We start from the raw sequence: 16,093 nt of genomic DNA on the forward strand, positions 1-16,093 counted from the left end.
CTTCCACCTTGTGCAGCCCCCGCCCCGCTCTGCGGCAGCTCCCCACCGCCACCGCCCCCTCCCCTCAGCCCGGGGAGCCCCCCTGCGGCAGCTCCCCACTGCCCCCTCCCTGCCCTCGGCCTGGGGAGCCCCCCCGCAGCAGCTCCCCACCACTTCCTCCCTCCCCTCGGCCCGGGGAGCCTCCCCTGCAGCAGCTCCCTGTCACCCCCTCCCTCTCCTCGGCCTGGGGAGCCCGCCCCAGCTCACCTCGTCTCCGCCTCTTCCCCGAGCATGCCGCTGCTTCTCCCGCCTCCCAGGCTTGTGGCAGCAATCAGCTGTTTGGAACGCAAGCCTGGAAGGGAGAAAAGCAGAGTAGGGTGGTGCTCAGGGGAATAGGCGGAGCAGAGGTGAGCTGGGGCTGGAAGCGGTTCCCCTGTGCACCGCCCCCCCACCCATTACTTGCTCACCTCCTGCTCCACCGTCCCCCTGCCCCAGCTCACCTCCGCTCCACCGCCGCCCCCCAACCATGTGGCGCCCTAGGCGACCGCCTAGTTCGCCTCGTGGTTGCACCGGCCCTGCATCTTAGGGCTTGTCTACACTACTGGGCGGGGTTGATCTAAGATATGCAACTGCAGCTACATGAATAGCATAGCTGAAGTTGACATACTTAGATTACTTACTGCGATGTCTTCACTGCAGTAAGTCGATGGCTGACACTCTCCCGTCAACTCCACTTGCGATTCTCGTTCTGGTGGAGTACCGGAGTCGACGGGAGAGTGCTCAGTGGTCGATGTATCGCGTTTATACTAGATGCGATAAATCAACCCCTGCTGGATCGATCGCTGCCTGCTGATCCAATGGATAATGTAGACAAGCCCTTAGTTGTAAGATACCAATGCCCCTGCTGTGAGGAAAGGTGCCATGGGGTCTGATGGAGAAGACTCCAAGCTAGTTTCTTCCCCCTGGTACTTTCTGCAATGCAAGTTGATCTGTCCCTGCAACTTGACATGCCAGTGAATGACCGCTTGACTGTGGTTGCCAATTGTCTGTGAGTGCATCAGGATGGAGAAGTCTGCCTTTTCTTTGTCTGGGAAAAAAATCTGTTTACCCACTCCCCAGACTTGTCTGGTTCAAACACATTTTAAGTCCATATTTCCTTTACATATGCACAGCCCTTTGGGTGTTTAGCTGTACATACACCATGCAAGAATATTAATGCTCAGTGTGTTACTGGTTTTCCCAATTATATCTTACACAACCCTTATTAGAAACAGATTATGACATAAGTTAAATGGGATTCACTGAACTGGTGAGGCCCCCTGAACCTCATTACCAGATACCAGTGAGCCCCTTGCACTCTGGAATTGGGATGCTCTTAGGGTCACACAGGCTATTCCACTCAACATATTAGAGTGTGAAGATAGTTTTTCTTGATATTCAGCCTACAGTCCACCTTTCTTTCACAGTGTGAAGCTGTGGCCAAAAAGGGTGAATGCGATCCTTGGACGCATAAACAGGAGAATCTCAAGTAGGAGAAGAGAGGTTATTTTACCTCTATTTGGCCCTGGTATGACCATTGCTGGAATACTGCGTCCAGTTCTGATGTCCACAGTTATAAATCGGAGAGAATTTGGAGAAGAATCACATGCCTCCCCCCTTTCCAGAAAAAAACAAAAACAATTATTTTTTTCCTCTTTTGACCTGTGAGGTGCTTCCTGGGACTATTCTCACCTGCTCCCAAGGCAAAATACATTTCCACAGGCATATTTCACAAAATATTCCTTATAATACTCCAGCCCCCTCTGAAAGTGGTCCCTCAAATTTTCCCATGCCAACCAAAATGTTCCCCCAAACTTATTTATCAGAACACAAACATTCCATCAAATATTTCACATTACACAAACTCAGACACATCACAGAAAGTTCCCCAAGTCCCAGTCTCATAGGAATGAATTCCTAATCCCAGTTCTTCTGAGTTATATGCAGTGAGGGTCACACAATCAGCCACAGGACAGTTAATATACGGTCTAATTTCTCCACCTGGACATCAAGATCCCTAAACCGGTAGGCTTGGGAGTCTCCAGGTGCAGTTTCTAATTCACTGACCATGAGGAATAAGCATCCGCTTTCCTCCTGGGTGAACTAAAGGTCCATTACCAGTTGCTATTTCTCATGTCTGAGATTCTGTAGCTAGCATTCCACCACTTCTAATCATTCTGTGAGCTCCCCAGCCTTCAGGATGGGAGCCATAAAACAGGCTCTCTCTTTTCCCATACTGGAGCCCTGTTTCCAACCCTGGCCCCTTATCTGGGCCTCTACTTGTTGGTGAGACCATGTGTAGGTGCCCATCCTACCCCGTTTAATTGGAAGCCTAATATGGGTCTCTATGGTATCCTGTTGAGTTTGAGCCTCTGGTTGGGTTTCCACTGTATCCTGTTGGGATTCAGACTTGATTTGGGTTCCCACTACCCTCCATTCCCTGTTCTTTTCTCTATTTGGAGTGAGATCAATTCTTGCTCCATATTAAGCATCACTGTTTCCCTTTCTGTGAGGTGCTTACTTCCGCCAACTCTTGTAGATACCTTTTAAGCTCCTCCCACAAGCCTTCAGGGTGGTTGTGAGCTCCCTCTTCATTGTCCTTACTCCGGCTTCCAGCCCCCATGCTTCCTTTTCTGCCCTGGTGCCTCTACCTGTGGATTTATTTCCCTCACTTTGCAGGGCTCTTCCCCTGCCTCAGACACGATTCTTCTCACATTCTCTCTTCAAGGTGCACAGCTACAAGATGTGTCCCATTTCCCCACACCTGAAACATTCAGGCCATCTCCAAACCTCAGTCCAAACCTCCCTCAGGGGTTGCACTGCCACATGGAGCACACAAATCATCAGCATCCAGGTTTCCCACAGTCTACATTGTTGAAGGGACAATAGCCTATAATGTGTCCCACAACCCCTAAGAACTCCCCCCCACACCATTTTTGCCCCTTCTTGAGCTAACGTAACAGATAGGATTCCACTCAGAGTGTGTGGTGGGATATGGGCAGCCAGGACTAGTGGTCAGAGAAGTGGCAGTCAGGGGTAGAGGTAGGACTCAGAGTCAAGAGCCAGGAATCAGAGGTAAGGACTAGAAATCAAGAGCTAGGAACCAGGAGTCACAACACTAGTCAGAAATAAGGAGTCAGGAACTGAGTAGGGGAGCAGAACAGGGACAGAAGCAATCACAGCTGTGAGTGTAAGCATTGAGTAACCACTAGCAGGTACCAAGGCTGGTTTAAGAGCAGTACTGGCAACGCAGATCAGGGATTTCAGGTGCAGCTAGCTAATTGATCACAGGCCCAGCTGCAGGCCCTTCTTTCTGACAGTATCTCACCCACCCCTCCAAGGATACCTCCCAGGAACTCTAGGGCCTGATTTCTCAGGATGAGCCCAGTGGAGGTCCTGTAGCAGGTCCAGAGAGTGAACGCTTTCAACCAGTTCCCAAGATCAGTCATCCAAACTGTAGCCCTCCCAGTTCACGGGGTACTGGGGTTTTCCTCTAACCTCTGGGAGTCAATGATTTGTCAGACTAAGTAGTCTTTTTGCCTCCAAATGGTTATGGTGAGGGGTTTAAGGAGGGAAATGGGAAATACCAGATGGATCTTGAGGGAAGTGGGTAGTTGCAGCTTGAAGGCTACAGGATTGACCTGTTCCGAAATCTTGAATGGGCCCAGGTACTGGTGATCAAGTCTGGCTGATGGATGGGCCGGCTTGAAGTTCTGGGGAGAAATTCAGACCTTGTCCTCTACCTCTAGGTTGGGGGCGGTCCGAGGGCCCTGGTCAGCATGGTGTTTTCTTTGCATATCTCAATTGCTCCGTGACCTCTCTGTGTATTTGGCACAGGTGGGCATTCTAGTCTGCAGCTGCTGGTACTGGGGAGTTAATGGGTACATCAGGATGGAACCAAGGATGAAAATCATAGTTCTCAAAGAATGGGCTTTGTTGGGCTGAGGCATGGGTTGTATTGTTACAGATGAATTCCACATAGTGGAACAGAGAAAACCAGTTGTCCTGGTGGTAATTCAAGAAACAACATAGGTAGTGTTCTAGAACCTGGTTGACTCATTCTGTTTGCCCATTGGTCTGTAGGTGGTAAGCAGACGAGGTAAGGGACTCTATCCTGAGAAGTCACAGAAACTCCTGCCAAAAGCAGGAGGTGAACGGGGGTGGGGATGGGTTTGCAGTCTGATATGATGCCAGTTGATAACCAATATAGTGGAAAATGTTCTTCACAAGGAGGTGTGCTATTTCTGGGATGCTAGGCATGGCAGGGCATGGAACAAAATGTTCCATTTTAGTTAGGAGATCAACCACGACTAGGATCACTGGGTGCCCATGCAAGCAAAGCAGCTCCACAATCAATTCTATAGACTAGGGTTTAGGGGTAATGGACAAAGGCTGGAGAGGGCTGAGAGTTTAGAGGGTGAGCGCTAAACAATGGTTGCAGGACCTTACATACTCCGTGATGGATGTGCATAGGCCAGGCCACCAGAAACTCTGCAATATCAGGCCCTGGGTCTTGGATTTGCCAAAGTGACCAGTAAGTGGCATAGTTTCAGAACCTGGAGTTTATGTTGACCCTCTGGAATGTAAATAAATCCCTTTGATAGAGAATACCATCCTGTAGCCTGAATTAGGAACCAAACTGAGCAAAGATCCAGTTTGGTGAAGATTATGGTAGAGTGCATTCTTTCAAAGAGCTCACTAATATTGGGCAAGGAGTACAGTTCCAGATCATAACCTTATTTAATGCCCAGTTGTCCACACAAGGATGCCAGGAGCCATCTTTCTTAGTCACAAAGATGATGTCACCGGGGATGTGGTGGGGCAGATGAACCCCTTTTGTAGGTTCTCCTTGAGATAGCTTCAGAAAGTCTATAGCTCTGGCTTTGAGAGAGAATAGATTCACTCAAAAGGGACCTTCCCTCCAGGCTGGAGGTCAACAGGGTAGTTGAGTCTGCAATGCAGTGTGTCAGCCTTTTGTTGTTGTTGTTGTTGCTGAACATCTCTGTGAAAGCTTGATACTTGGCAGGAATTCCCAAGGCAGCTGGGCGAGTAGTGGAGGCTGCCGGGATTACTTCCAGATTTACTCCTTCAGTCTCAGGTTCTTCTGGAGGGCTGCAGAGCTGCAGAGGACCTCTGGCCTGCAGCTGGGTTCTGCAGTACAAGATGCCAGCAGTATGGAAACTTAAAAAGAACCATGCCAGTCCACCAGCAGACACATGGGTAGTAGATGATGCACCATGAGATGCCAAGAACAACTGGAGAGTGTGGTTTGCAGACCAACCCTTGTAGACACCTTTTAAGCTCCTCCCACAAGCCTTCAGTACCAGAGAGTGACCTTTAAGGATCATTACTTCTAAGAGGGCTGTTTGGTGAGGGGGTAGGGGGTGTGACAGGGCCCAAAGAGAATAGTGACTGTCAATGGCCTCCACAAAGTCTGGAGTGGTTTTGTGATGGGTTGGGATATTATGCACTCAGACAAACTACAAATCCATGAAATTGCTTGAAGCACCAGAGTCCAGTAGAGCTGCTAGGTTAACTTCTGACACACTGGGGGGCCAGGGAAGGAGTAGGAGTTGGAGGTTGCCCAACTCCCTGTGGACCTGTGTCAGAGTGAAGTGCCAGTAAGAGGGGGGAAAGATGCCAGCCCAGCCCTTTATTGGGGGCTGGAGTTAGCCATTTCCCCACCAGAAATACAGACCGGGCTTTCACAGGGCAGCTTGATGTGAAGTGTCCCAGTTCAACACAGTGTAGACATAGGTCCAGTGCTCGACTCTGTTTTTTTCCTGTGTCAGAGAGATAGGGCCAGGTTTGGCTGAGCTGCATGGGTTCAGGGTGGAATGAGGGCACTGGGGGTTGGTGGACCAAGCCCGATGAGACCAGTGGGGGTTGGGATGTCAACCTTCTGTTTAGGTGGAGTTCTGTCAGGCAGCCATCAATCTTAATACTGAGCTCGATCAAGGCATCCAGACCAGTCCCTGTCTCTACTAGCACCAGCTCATCTTTGATCTCATCTTTGAGACCAAGCTGGTAGTGGTAGCACTGCGCAGCCTCGTTACATGTAGTATCAGCTACCAAGCACCAAATCTCAGTGGCATACTTAGCAACTGACCAGCATCCCCGCCACAGGGTCATGAGTGCAGCCTCGGCCATGTGCACATGGCTCATCAAAAATTATCACCAAGACTTGAGCAAAGCCCTCAAACTGATTCAGGAGCACTGTTCCCCTTAACCTGTGTGCGTGTACACAGATCCTAAACCCCGTGCACACGGCTAAGCACCACACGCAAAAAATGTGCACAGAAGCACAATTTGCACACAAAAAATTTTTTGCGCACACGACCTGTCAAAAATTTGCACAGAAGAAATCTTTTGCGCACACGGCCTGTCAAAAATTAGAGGGAACATTGTTCAGGAGAGGGCTAGACTTTTCCAGAAGTGGGGAATCCCAAGCCAACATCCCTAGTCAGCAAGCTAATGATAAGTCCTATCTGAGACTCAATGGGGAAGGACTAGGGGAAGCAGGAATAGGAGCCAGCATTGGTTCATAAAAATGTGGAACTGGCTGTGGTCACCACCAAACTTGTCCATCAGGAGAATTTTAGGTTCCCAAGGGGGAGAAGATGCAGATGACATGGTCTTTGCCTGCAGTGTAGCATTCTGTGCCTTCGGGGCATCTACCTGCATCTGTAGGTTCTGTAGGGTATCCACTATCTCTGACAGGAAGATGCTGATCTTATTGGGATTCAGCTCAGTCCTTCTCCCCTTCTTTTTGATTGAATTGCTCAAACTGTCACAAACCAGGTTGTGGGTGGTCAGGTCTAGCTGTCAGAGCCAGATCCAGAAGTCAGACCAAGGGTCAGGTACCAGGAGTCAGAAACTGAGCAGGGCTGGAGTGGACTGGAGCAGGGCAGGGAACAAAGCAGTCACAGGAGCGATCACAGCTGTAGGCAAAATCATTGAGTAGCCACTGGCCAAGTGTTACTGCTGGGCTTAAGAGCAGTGCTGACAACACTGTTCAACCAATCAGGCAATCTGGCCAGTTGGGGGTTTCAGCTGCAGTCAGCTAGCTGATCCGAGGCCTAGCTGCAGGCCCTAATTCTTGACAGGGGCACATGCTCCTTATATGTCCCACTCACCCACAGGCAAAACATTCCCTCCTTACCTTCACCCACCAATTCCTTTCCTTTACAGGATCTCCAGCTGCTGCTGCTCCTGCTCCTCGAGCATGATTAGTTGCTCCTATATCTCCAGTTGCACCTCCTGCTGCTTCTGGCCACCTGTGGAAACTGGAATGCCTCTCTCACTGATAGAAGTTGGTCCGGTAAAAGCCATGGAGGATAGGTCCATCAATGGCTATTAACCAGGATGGACAGGGATGGTGTCCCTAGTCTCTGTTTGCCAGAAGCTGGGAATGGGCGACAGGGGATGGATCACTTGATGATTACCTGTTCTGTTCATTCTCTCTGGGGCACCTGGCATTGGCCACTGTCGGAAGACAGGATATTGGGCTAGATGGACCTTTGCTCTGACCCAGTATAGCCGTTCTTATGTTCTTATTACCTCACCCACCTTCTCCCTGAGATGTATCCACATGTCATTAAGCAAAACCACATTCCATTCTGATTTACAGGAAAGTGTAAAATTGCTCTGTAACAAAACAAGGGAACACAGATGTCCCGGCTTACTGTTCAAATGGCTTATTAATAGGAGAGGTCATTTGTCAGGGGTTTATAGTCCAGCTCGTGTAAAAGCCGATATCACAACAGGCACAACCGTTTCCGTTCCATCTGCACATACTAGCCCTTCCAATGTTTGCTCATTACCTCCCTGCATATTACTGTCGTGGCAACAACTATCTGCAAAGTTGTAGATGCATCAATGTGCTCTGAAGGTGGAATGTGTCAACAAATAACATAACCTGAAAAGCTATAAAAAAGCTAAAAACCTAAAAAGAGGCCAGGCCTCAGTTTAAAAAACCTCTTTCAAAGCTCAAAATTTACTAATAATTAAGCTTAATATATGAGCAATTCCATCTGCATTCAGAAGGAGCAGCTTCTTCTGAAAATAAGCTATTCATTTCCATTTGCTTAGTTAATAGAATAAATGTAATGCCACCACACTATTTATTATTTGTATATCATATATGTGTTCGATGGTTAACCATACATAAAAGTAGGCAGTTCCTGCCACACTAAAAACTGGCAGTTAGGAGATGGGATGTACTTGGAGAAAGAGACGTGCGTTAGGCACGCAGTTTATAAAAAGCAAAACCAACACTGTATCTATATATCATTATAAAAAAGAATGTTACTGCTCAGGGCCTTCACGGAAGAGATGGCAGAGTAGGTGAAGTGCTAAAGCTGCAGCTGAGCACTCCCAAGGAACGGCTCCCTGCCAGATGCTATTGGTAGCATGGAAAACAAACTAAAGAGCCTTAAAATAGGAGGGCTGATCCCGCATTCTTTGAACAGCTAAGGCTCTCACTGACCTAAAAGGAAGCAGGCTCAAGCTCTAACATTATTTGAATGATCATAGCTCCACTGAGTTAGGTGCTGTACAAAAACAGAAAAAGAGTTTACAATCTAAGTATATGGTGAAAGACAATAGGTAGAGCACAAGGAAACACTGAGCTCATATGACTGGTAACAAGCAGCAGTCACAGTGTACCAGCTGCCTAGCCATTCTCAAGTGTTTTGTAGGCAGAGGCAAGTCTTAGAGATTTGGTGGGCAGTGCGGCACACTCACAACCATCTAGGAATATTAATGAAGAAGCCGAGAGACGAATCTTTTTAAAAAGCCTAATTATTCCAAATAGGATCAATAATGTTAAAATAAAGTAATGGAATAGGAGTTTTTTTCCACCAAGGAGAAGGAATATGTATTATAAAGTTATTCATTTCTTTTATAGTCTTACACTTTCTTAAAAGCGATCAAAAGTTATGATGCCATCATATAACTAAAGCCTCGCAAATCCTCCTGTTTGTTACTTTAGTATTTTCTGTGACTCTTACTTTGTTGCTTTTTAGCTAGTAAAATAATAAATAAAACCAATCTCATCATTTACATTTATTATGACAATAAAAAATGGTGGCTAATTAAAGAGGTTAGTTGGAATCACTGGGAAACTTTGATAGACTTAAATATGCTAATTAAGGTTATCTTAGAAATGGTTTCTTCTCTGAAATATTACATTGTTAAAATCTGTTTAGTGCCTATAACCATTCTGCTGATTTTCTCAAAATATGGTCTCCTTATAGGCCAGTGTTAAACTGTGCATATGAAATGAGTTCAGCTTAATGTTGTGTTAAAAGAGTTTGGTCTCTAGAGCTATCTCTCTTCTTAATAATATGTAATCATACGCCATCTATTTAGTTTTCATTTAACTTGCCCCATGCAGGCAATGAATCCAGTTTAATTAAATGTTCCTTTAAATAGGCAAATGAACTAGTTTGCACCTATAAACCCTATATGCCATAGGCTTAGGGTGCCCTCAAGATACAAAATCCTAATAAAGAGAACATGTAAGATGTGCATCTAATAATCCAGAGGAAGTTTGACATTTGCTATGTAATTTAGTGAAACAGGCATTTCCTTATGAGCTTCATGAAAGATTATGGTGAGCAGCACCATTTTAATGGCTCCTGAAGAGCCATATTTTTAATAATGTTAATAAACAATTAATTTAAAGATTAGACTACCATGTTTTAGAGCGATATTATGTACAAATAATAAATTATACCCAGCTGATGTAGCATATAATGCTTTGGGCTAGTTCCTGAGCCCTGCTACAACCCCTTAGCTTTAATATACCTCATCCTCATTCCTGACCCTAAGGCATGTGGCCAAGGATACTCCTCTGAAGTAAGGGAGCATGTCTAGACTGCTCCTGAACTCCAGCAATCCCATTGGTAGATGGCCCCTTGGGGGCCATCGCCGACCACGCAGTGTTTAGAACAGCCCTGAGGCCCTGATGACAAGGAATGTTTTCAGTTTAAAACAATACATAATTGAAAATCCCTACCCAAGGATAAGAATAAGCATTTAAGGTGAAATTCAGAAGGGGGATTTAAACTACAATGATCAGTATTGCAACACCTACATTTTAGGTGCTCTGCTGCTTAGTGGAATCCAGAGCCCTGAGTTACTCTCCCAGGCTCACTATGCAATGTGTGGGGAAAATTAGGAACCTAAGACTTGGATTCACAAAAGCCAGCCTGCTGAGTGAGGAGCTGCCTAAACTAACTAGTAGGAAATGTGCAAGATGGGTGTGGCCTACACCCTGCCCCTCAAAGGGAGTTAGGTGCATAAATTTGGGCTGGAGGACAACACCTAACTCCACTCAGGATTATAGCCCTAAACTCTCCCCAGGAGTAAGCCATGTCAGCCCCTTTTCAAGAAAAGCTAAGGAGCAGCAGTCCAGCGGTTAGCACACCCTCCCCAGCTGTGAGAGGCCTAGGCTCAAATCCCCATTCTGCCTGAGGAGAAGCACGGACTAGAACATGGGTCTCCGATCCGTGTGCCCCAGACACTGCACTAGAGGGTGTCGTAGGGTGGGGCTCTCTCATTCTCTCCTGTTGATGCTGTTCCGTTGTGTAGAAATAATCAAATGGACTTTGGGCCAGAGAAAGGGCGAGTAACTCTACAGACCAGTGGTGAGGGCCCTCCCCTGGGAGATCCAGGTCACACTCCCCCCTACTCTCATGAATAGTTCATTATTTATATCAAAGGGACCAGCTCCAACAAGAGAGCTTGAGAGAGCATTGTCCTAGAATATCCCTTCTGCCAGTTGCTTGGCTAGCCTTCTTGGAGACAGGGAGACCCAAGTTCACACCCCTGCTCCATGCTGGCCAGAGTAGGATTTGATGTCAGGTTTTCTGCATCCTAGATATTGGATTAACCACTAAGCTACTGGTTATACTCAATGACAGGTCGGTGCCTAAACCTTTTCGGATCAGGACCTTAGCCAAAGCCCATGTAAGTCAATGGGGATTCATTTCATTGAGCTTTGGAACCGGCCCTCATTGTTTATTTTAACTGTTCATGAAATTAAAATATACTTTTTAAAGCATTGTATAGCACCTGGTGCTGAAATACATCTATTAAAAAAGAGATGGGTTTTAAATGTAGTCCAGTCCCTTCTTAGTCCTAGTCTTCTCTAGATCAGTCAATTCTGGCCCACTGCTTCAGGCAAGTGTTCTAAAACTTATGTTTTCAGAGGGCTGAAGAGAGGTAGAACAGGGAAATGAAGCAGAAATTCATGAAAACTTTGATTTTCCTTGAAAGATTTGGGGCCTTTTTAAAATTACTAACGCAACAAGGAAGGAAAGACTGAAGCACCCAACTCATTAGTAAAATGCATGCAGTGGCTAATATATGCACTGCACCTGGAGATGCCCATTCATGTAATTACAAAAGAGAAAAACACCAAAGAAACAAACAAGCATGAAGACAATAGCATTAGAAACAATATTAAATTAAGCACTCATAGATACTAAGGTCAGAAGGGACCATTCTGATCATCTAGTCCGACCTCCTGCACAGCGCAGGCCACAGAATCTCACCCACCCACTCCTATAGAAAACCTCACCTATGTCTGAGCTATTGAAGTCCTTAAATCATGGTTTAAAGACTTCAAGGAGCAGAGAAGCCTCCCTCAAGTCACCCACGCCCCATGCTACAGAGGAAGGTGAAAAACCTTTAGGGCCTCTCCAATCTGCCCTGGAGGAAAATTCCTTCCCGACCCCAAATATGGCAATCAGCTAAACCCTGGGCAAGATTCACCAGCCAGATACTACAGAAAATTCTTTCCTGGGTAACTCAGATCCCATCCATCTAATATCCCATCTCAGGGGATTTGGCCTATTTACCATGAATATTTAAAGATCAATTACTTACCAAAATCCCATTATCCCATCATACCATCTCCTCCATAAACTTATCAAGTAGAATCTTAAAGCCAGATAGATCTTTTGCCCTCACTGCTTCCCTTGGAAGGCTATTCCAAAACTTCACTCCTCTGATGGTTAAAAACCTTCGTCTGATTTCAAGTCTAAACTTCCTGGTGGCCAGTTTATACCCATTTGTTCTTGTGTCCACATTGGTGCTGAGCTGAAATAATTCCTCTCCCTCTCCTGTATTTATCCCTCTGATATATTTATAGAGAGCAATCATATCTCCCCTCAACCTTCTTTTAGTTAGGCTAAACAAGCCAAGCTCCTTAAGTCTCCTTTCATAAGACAAGTTTTCCATTCCTCGGATCATCCTAGTAGCCCTTCTCTGTACCTGCTCCAGTTTGAATTCATCCTTTTAAACATGGGAGACCAGAACTGCACACAGTATTCTAGGTGAGGTCTCACCAGTGCCTTGTATAATGGTACTAAAACCTCCTTATCCCTACTGGAAATCTCCTTTCAAGATGTACGAATTTGCAGATTAAATTGTGCTTTACAATCCCTGCCTTGACATCATTTAGCTAAAATCCCAGAGAGAACCTGGGAAATTTAAAACAGCCTTTCGATTCGTATTGAGATACAGTTAGAAATATTTTTTTAAAAGATGGAAACATCTTTTCTTTTTGCCTGCACCAACTTGCAGAAATCAGCATAATGCCTCAGTCTCAACAAAATATGGATAAGGCCACTTCACCAGTGTCTTTAGGAAAAATAAGAGACCCTACAAGGAGTGCACAGTGTGGAAATATCCCATGCCTAGTGGTGCATTAATATCTATCTTGACCTGATGCAAAGCCTGTTTAAGTCAGTGGGAGTCTTTCCATTGCCTTTAATAAGCTTTGAATCTGGCCTTTAGTGAATGTCTCAGGTGAGGTTGATTTTGTAGATATGAGAAAATATATGGGAAAATAATAGGGACGTAATTGTTAACACATTTTAATATTATTTTTAATATATTTATTATTATTATTTATAGGGTTTTTTTCTCTAATTGTCTTGGGTTTCTTGAGTAACTGAAACCCTTCTCTCTACCAATCACTTAGATCCCAGCTGCCCTTTCAAAATTGGTGTGTAACCCAATCACAACTTTCAACTCACCTTGTGATATAAAAACTAAATTTGCAACATTGAATGGTTCTCAGTTCTCTAGGAAGTTGTTTGCAAGTGGCCGGAGGCCCCCAAAGCACTGATGACCTGGTGTCTTTGGGGGAAGCTAGCAATTTAAAGCTGTCACTCTTTCTCCTCCAAGTCCCCTTTTGTTCTCCTGTACTTTCAGGAAAAGGGACAGAAAACTGAAATCAAAACAGGGCTCCTTTCATAAAGACTCCCCTTTATCAGCAATCATTGCATAGAAAAGTTAGAGAATTGATTAGTTGGAGGGAATGGCTACACAATGGAATAAGAAAACAGTAGGACAAGCCACCCTGGTTGTGGTGAACATCACGTCCTATGCTGGCTGAGTTCTGTTAAGAAATGGCTTGGATTAAAAATGAATGAATACCCTAACACAGAAAAAAATAATTTCTGCTGTTTGTCAAGGTCCCAAGCAATGAACATATTCAATATGGTAGCTTTGTGTGGGCCATTTTATACTTTACAATTAAGAGCGGAATAGCCTATAAAGTGACACATAACATATTAAACACCTTCTGTGTCTTAGAATGTGCAGTCTATGTTTTGCTAATGGACATTCATATGGCCCAGCTGCTGTAAGCCATATGGCCGCTCTGTTAATTGTGCTACAGTACATTCAGAAATGTACTAGAGCTCTAATTGGATTGTAACAGGGTATGCAAAGAGGCATAGGATGTGTGGGGAGTTAAAATTCTGTTGGTCAGATAATGTGCTATTAAATGTGGTTCTCATTTTAGCATTTGTGGATTTAATTCAGCTTCCCTATTTGTTATATGTAGAGTAGCCAAAATAAGTCCATAAAAGCTAAGCAGCTGAGAATAGATGAAAACAGAGCTAATAATACAGTAATTAGAAATAGAGCCAAAGCAGCAATTACAGATGTCTAGGGTGAAAGGAAAAGTCAACGAAGGGAAAGGAATTTGAATACTCTGGAAAGCAAGAGGAACATAAATAGTGTCATAGAAACTGGTTATATCAATGGACTAGCAAGAGGCAATGCAGCCAAACGGGTTGGTCTAGCAGTTGAAATCACATCTACCCCAAACTGGAAGTCCATATTTAACACTTGGTCACTTTATTTCCACCTTCACCTTGTGGATGACATGGGAGCAAGACCCAGGACAGGAAATCACTTAATGGACTGGGCAGGAGATGAGGGAGGTTTCAAGCAGGCATTCTTTCAAACATTCAAGACTCTCTGGGTATGAAACAGCAAGTTTATGTCATCTTGGAAGATCAGGGTAAGAACTGCTCAGCGCTCTTCATAATACAGTTGCGTAAGTAAGTACATTTTGGGATCAATTAATTGCAGGAGTCACAATAAGTTACAATGCAGGGGACAGCAACCAAATGTTTGAAAGCAGCAAACAGGCTTCCAGAGGAAATTCATCAATGACTATAAAGCAGAATGCCCACACCTTAGAGAGTTTTCAGTAAATTAAGTGCTGAGTGAATGGTTGTATTGGGTTTAGAGCAGGGATGGGCAAACATTTTGGCCTGAGGGCCACACTGGGATTCTGAAACTGTATGGAGGGCCAGGTAGGGAAGGCTGTGCCTCCCCAAACAGCCTACCCCCCATCCACCTCCTCTCCATTCCCGCCCCCCTGATGGCCTCCCCCCTCAGACTCCCTCATCCATTCAACCTCTCCTGCTCCTTGTCCTCTGACTGCCCACTCCCGAGACCCCCCCGCCTCTAACCAGCCCCTCCAGCATGCCCCCCATCCAACACCCCCTGCTCTCTGTCCCCTGACTGCCCTGACCCCTATCCAAACCCCCACCCCCAGACAGGCCCCCCGGGACTCCCACACCTATCCAACCCCACCTGTTCCCTGATTGACCCCCGCCAAACCTCCACCCCATCCAACTGCTCCCTGTCCCCTGACTGTCCCCGCCAGGACCCCCTGCCCCTTATTCAACCCCTCCACTCCCTGCCCCCTTACCATGCCACTCAGAGCACCAGGACTGGCAGCCGTGCTGTCCAGCTGGTGCCAGCCATGCCACGCACAGTCTAGAGCACCAGGGCAGGCTGGTGGCTCTTGCAGCTGTGCTGCCTGGCAGGAGCTCGCAGCCCCACCGCCCAGAGTGCTGGTGGCACAGTCACCTGAGGCTGCGCAGGAGGGATCCTGGAGAGGGGCCAGGGTCTAGCCTCCCCGGCCAGGCGCTCAAGGACTGGGCAGGAGGGTCCCGCGGGCTGGATGTGGCCCATGGGCCGCAGTTTGCCCACCTCTGCTTTAGAACAGAAGAATGGCTACAGTGGGTCAGACCAATGGTCCATCTAACCCAGTATCCTGTCTGCCCACAGAGGCCACTGCCAAATGCTTCAGAGGAAATGACCAGAACAGGGCAATTATTTTATAACTTTTATACTGAGATTACAGAATTAGAAACTGAGCTCAGCCTCTATAACAAACTCTGTATTTTATATGCCAATCTCAGCACTAGAGATGGCAAAACGTGGGCAAAGCACTCAGCAAAATTTCAGTGCTGTTTGCTTAATGGCCCAAGATTTCAGCTCCTACCACGGTCAGAGAGCTTCCACCTAGGCATGAAAAAATGTTCGAACAGTATCACAACTTATTTATTCTAATGTAGAATTCACAATGCTTATTTACCGGCTGGGCAAAGAGGCTCTGCCAATGCACATCCACTTACAGAAAACTAAAAGTGGCTTTTATCTGCAAGCATGTGAGACCTACCTCCATGGCAGAATGGAAGGGGGGTTGCAGAGAGCAAAAATGGGGCACTTAAAAATGGATTGTTTTGTTTCAAGGAGTGTTGTTTGACCCTAGCAGAGGCTCACAATGATAAAAATGCTGTTCATTAAATGATTCAAGGTCATATTTCAAATATATTAACTAGAAAGGTGCTTTCTTGTTGTTTCTTCTGTTTTCTTCAGCTTTCCCGGGTGCACCCCATCCGGCCTTTCAAATTTTTAAGATTTAGAAAAATCCTAATTTCTTAATCACATGTTCTGGAATGATTCTGATTTC

Source organism: Dermochelys coriacea, chromosome 11 (genome assembly GCF_009764565.3).
Source record: "Dermochelys coriacea isolate rDerCor1 chromosome 11, rDerCor1.pri.v4, whole genome shotgun sequence".
Lineage (NCBI taxonomy): Eukaryota > Metazoa > Chordata > Testudines > Dermochelyidae > Dermochelys > Dermochelys coriacea.